The sequence below is a fragment of the Schistocerca piceifrons genome, unplaced genomic scaffold (genome assembly GCF_021461385.2).
Source record: "Schistocerca piceifrons isolate TAMUIC-IGC-003096 unplaced genomic scaffold, iqSchPice1.1 HiC_scaffold_943, whole genome shotgun sequence".
In the NCBI taxonomy this organism is placed as follows: Eukaryota; Metazoa; Arthropoda; class Insecta; order Orthoptera; family Acrididae; genus Schistocerca; species Schistocerca piceifrons.
In genome coordinates, this window is record NW_025729216.1 from 950,001 (window position 1) to 955,000 (window position 5,000).

Below are 5,000 nucleotides of genomic sequence, written 5' to 3' on the forward strand. Positions count from 1 at the left end.
GTCGACAGTAGACATAGCACACTGCCACCTATGGGAATGTGGCTAAACGACAGGTCCACCTACAGGGATCCGACGGAACTACGCCACCCATGCCGGCAAAACAGTATCGCCATCTATGAAAATAGGGCGACACCACATGCAATACCGCCATCTATGCGCATCTGACAACACTACGTCCGCACCACAAAACATACCGCCATCTGTAGGTCTCCCGCAACATGACCTCCTGCAATGACGCTACCGCCATCTATGAGACGCCAAGCCGACTAAGACAGCGATGGCGCCACAGTGCCCGCCTTTCGACGCCACCCACAAAGCCTGCAGCCTCTGTCGACCATAGCACCCATTCTCCAGTGGCTCTGCCGCACGAAGCCGTGGACCGGCAATGACTCCACCCGCACCCGTTCGTGGACCACCCCAACCGCCAAACGCGCACCTCCAGCGGATGAACGGCGGACGTTTCCCGCACTCGTAAAGTGCAATCCACCCCTATAACTTGCGTTTCATGAAGAGTTATTTCCAATATGCGACATTCCCGCTGTCCCTATACATGAGCCGCGACCTGTACCACTTACGAGCGAGAGACGCGATCGCGTTGCTCACTGTACGGCGTCCGATACCGAGCCATCAGCATGTCGGTCCCCATTCGCGTTGCACTCGCACTCGCACTCGCACTCGCAGTCGCAAAAACGTGGGGCAAATATATTACGCGGAAGAGTTATAACAGACCGAGCCCCACTGCATGGGGGGAGTCTTTGTCACTAATGTACACAGATGGAACATTTTGGACTGGAACCAGATTACCCGTACACACGGCGCTGATTAGTAATCAATGCAGAGCCATCAAATTACAGAATATATATACAACTGTCCGTATACATGCTGAAAGAGTGTGCCCACAATGGGAACCACACGTCAGCCAGACACTCTCATCACGCACCACTCTCTGCTTCTAACGGGCGCACATACAATATGTAAGCACCAGCATGGAACAACATCCAGTGCATCCTCTCCGCCACATTACACAATCCACACTATCACAACCAGACCAGGAGGTCCATGCGGAAAATAGAATATCCCCCCCTTTCGACATCCACCATTGCGCAGATAAGGCACCAATACCCACACATGTCCTATACAACGGTGCACCCAACATCACAATAGTACCTCCTGTCACAGCCCACAAACAATGACCTGAGTCAAAGACACAGGTCTGACACAAGCATAGAATTGGAGCGCCGCCTCTAATAAGCCAAAGGTGCATCCTGACGTGACAAATCTCATCATGTCACAAGCATTCACTTACTATAATCACTATCAACGAACGTGCCGCCCCCGCCCCCCCCCCCCCCTACACCTTTCCTTACAACAACGTGTAACCTAACCTAACCTATGTTGTACCTTAACCTAACCTATGTTGTGCCTTAACCTAACCCATGTTGTGCCTTAACCTAACCCATGTTGTGCCTTAACCTAACCCATGTTGTGCCTTAACCTAACCCATGTTGTGCCTTAACCTAACCCATGTTGTGCCTTAACCTAACCCATGTTGTGCCTTAACCTAACCCATGTTGTGCCTTAACCTAACCCATGTTGTGCCTTAACCTAACCCATGTTGTGCCTTAACCTAACCCATGTTGTGCCTTAACCTAACCCATGTTGTGCCTTAACCTAACCCATGTTGTACCTTAACCTAACCCATGTTGTACCTTAACCTAACCCATGTTGTACCTTAACCTAACCCATGTTGTACCTTAACCTAACCCATGTTGTACCTTAACCTAACCCATGTTGTCCCCTAACCTAACCCATGTTGTCCCCTAACCTAACCCATGTTGTCCCCTAACCTAACCCATGTTGTCCCCTAACCTAACCCATGTTGTCCCCTAACCTAACCCATGTTGTCCCCTAACCTAACCCATGTTGTCCCCTAACCTAACCCATGTTGTCCCCTAACCTAACCCATGTTGTCCCCTAACCTAACCCATGTTGTGCCTTAACCTAACCCATGTTGTCCCCTAACCTAACCCATGTTGTCCCCTAACCTAACCCACGTTGTCCGCTAACGTAACCCACGTTGTCGCCTAAACCTGCTCTGTAATTGTTATACGACTCGTTCAATTAGTGTAGTGTTGCCCACCCGCAACCCTCGCAATATAGTTCGCTACTCGCACTGCCCGCTCCCCTGTGTATCGCTTCATGTTAAACACCTTGCAAGTCTTGCTGACTTTCCACATGCTCCTGCTGTACACTGTAATGTGGATGGCAGCAGGACGTACATGCCGCCCCCCCCACCCCTCCCCACGTCCCCACGTCCCCACCTTGCCCCCTGCCTTCGCAAGCTGGTTGGTGACAAGTTTGCATGTTCAATGCCCTTCGCATGCGACGTACGCAGGCTACGTTGTGGTGCGGCCTGTGTCAACTGTCCGCTGATGTCGTACGCGTGAACCACAATCTGTACTGCACATTCGTCCTTATGTACTGAATGATACATCGTGGCACATGTGTGACCGTACAACGACTGCGCCCAAAAACGGCGGACCATACAGTGCAAATATTGTGCACGCAGCTACGTGTCGTCTCCCTATGAGAGCTGGATTGCAGTGTGGTACGCCATAGAGACGTGTGGGAGGAACGGACGCCGTGGATGGCGATCAGCATGAGCTGTCTGTTGATGTATTCGAACCTAGTCGTCTCTCCTCACACACCGTGATGGCATGGTGCACCGCGTTCCATATCTGCGACGTGCTACAGAGGCCGGTTGACAGTCGTTCGAGCAATGGACATCGCATACGTACGGGGGCCACCTTCCACGTATTGTCTAGGCGTGCACATTTTGTTGCGTGTATGTGGGCAGACGTAGTGTGGCGTGACACCTGACACAGGCATGCAATAATCGTTGAAGTTGCAAATGGCGATGGACGCCTGCGTTTTCTGGTGAAGTTACGCAAATGAAGAAATGGTAACCTGTTGTGGTGCGGTTGTTCTCGCTAGGGGTGAATCGGTGATGGCGACGATAGGTTGAGGTACTAACCGGTTGTTCCAGCGATACCCACCATGCCGACGAAACTGAACGGCATCTGGGTGTGAAGCGATACGCGGCGGTGGCTGGGTGGGACCGTCCCCGGCCGGTGAGGGGGCGCCTCCCGGCGTGCTGGCCGCGCGGTGCGTGGGCGCACGCGCTACAGCCGGCTGGTGGGGGCGGCCAGTGGCAGGCGCGCCGGCCGACGGACGCGGCAGGCGTCGCAGCTGCGCGCCGGCGCACCCTGCGCGCGGCGCCGTGCGGCCAAAGTAGGTCCTCGCGGGCCCGGTGCGAAGCGCGGTGGACATCTTCAGTGTGCTGGTCCGATTGAGGACTGTGTGCGTTGAGGATGCGCCGCCGCCCGGCGCTCGGCGCCGCGACGCCGTCTGCTGCTCGGTCGCCCCAGCGGTTCTCGCTGGTGGTTTGTATCGCAGCTGTGCGGATGTGTTGGCGCGTGCGCTGTGCTGGGAGAGTTCGCTTCGGCACCCAAGTGGGGCTTTTGTCCTTCTGTGGCGCTGGCGTTGGAGCTGCCGGTCACCGTAGGTGGCGCGTGTTGTCTCCCGCCGGCAATGCCACGACAGCACGCTCCCGGGCCTCTGTCGGCAGCGGCAAGCTCAGTTGGGAGCACGGGTGGTCGCACCGAAAGCGTCTACTCGCCTAACTCCGGGCGATTGCGCCTCTCTCGAACCCGACCAAGTACTTGGGACGGCGCTGCGCGCCGCCGGGACCTGAGAGGGTTTCGAGGTGTATTGTGCAGGGGAGCTCAGCCTCCTCCTGTTTGCAGAATGATTGAGCGGACGCTTGCGTGTTCGCGCGGGCCCCCGGGACACACTCCCGGGCGGCCGGCTGCTCAGCTCTAGTTGACGCAGCTCCCTGGTTGATCCTGCCAGTAGTCATATGCTTGTCTCAAAGATTAAGCCATGCATGTCTCAGTACAAGCCGCATTAAGGTGAAACCGCGAATGGCTCATTAAATCAGTTATGGTTCCTTAGATCGTACCCACGTTACTTGGATAACTGTGGTAATTCTAGAGCTAATACATGCAAACAGAGTCCCGACCAGAGATGGAAGGGACGCTTTTATTAGATCAAAACCAATCGGTCGGCTCGTCCGGTCCGTTTGCCTTGGTGACTCTGAATAACTTTGGGCTGATCGCACGGTCCTCGTACCGGCGACGCATCTTTCAAATGTCTGCCTTATCAACTGTCGATGGTAGGTTCTGCGCCTACCATGGTTGTAACGGGTAACGGGGAATCAGGGTTCGATTCCGGAGAGGGAGCCTGAGAAACGGCTACCACATCCAAGGAAGGCAGCAGGCGCGCAAATTACCCACTCCCGGCACGGGGAGGTAGTGACGAAAAATAACGATACGGGACTCATCCGAGGCCCTGTAATCGGAATGAGTACACTTTAAATCCTTTAACGAGTATCTATTGGAGGGCAAGTCTGGTGCCAGCAGCCGCGGTAATTCCAGCTCCAATAGCGTATATTAAAGTTGTTGCGGTTAAAAAGCTCGTAGTTGGATTTGTGTCCCACGCTGTTGGTTCACCGCCCGTCGGTGTTTAACTGGCATGTATCGTGGGACGTCCTGCCGGTGGGGCGAGCTGAAGGCGTGCGACCGCCCCGTGCGTGCTCGTGCGTCCCGAGGCGGACCCCGTTGAAATCCTACCAGGGTGCTCTTTATTGAGTGTCTCGGTGGGCCGGCACGTTTACTTTGAACAAATTAGAGTGCTTAAAGCAGGCAAGCCCGCCTGAATACTGTGTGCATGGAATAATGGAATAGGACCTCGGTTCTATTTTGTTGGTTTTCGGAACCCGAGGTAATGATTAATAGGGACAGGCGGGGGCATTCGTATTGCGACGTTAGAGGTGAAATTCTTGGATCGTCGCAAGACGAACAGAAGCGAAAGCATTTGCCAAGTATGTTTTCATTAATCAAGAACGAAAGTTAGAGGTTCGAAGGCGATCAGATACCGCC

At 54.4% G+C, this 5,000-nt stretch overlaps 1 non-coding gene across 1 annotated transcript in view; it reads left to right on the forward strand.

Moving 5' to 3' along the window:
- Positions 1–3,892: 3,892 nt before the first annotated feature.
- Positions 3,893–5,000, forward strand: part of LOC124772908 — a 1,909-nt gene continuing 801 nt past the window's right edge. The window contains exon 1 of the ribosomal RNA XR_007014362.1: positions 3,893–5,000. This exon is cut by the window's right edge and continues 801 nt beyond it. This is a non-coding gene — a ribosomal RNA (small subunit ribosomal RNA).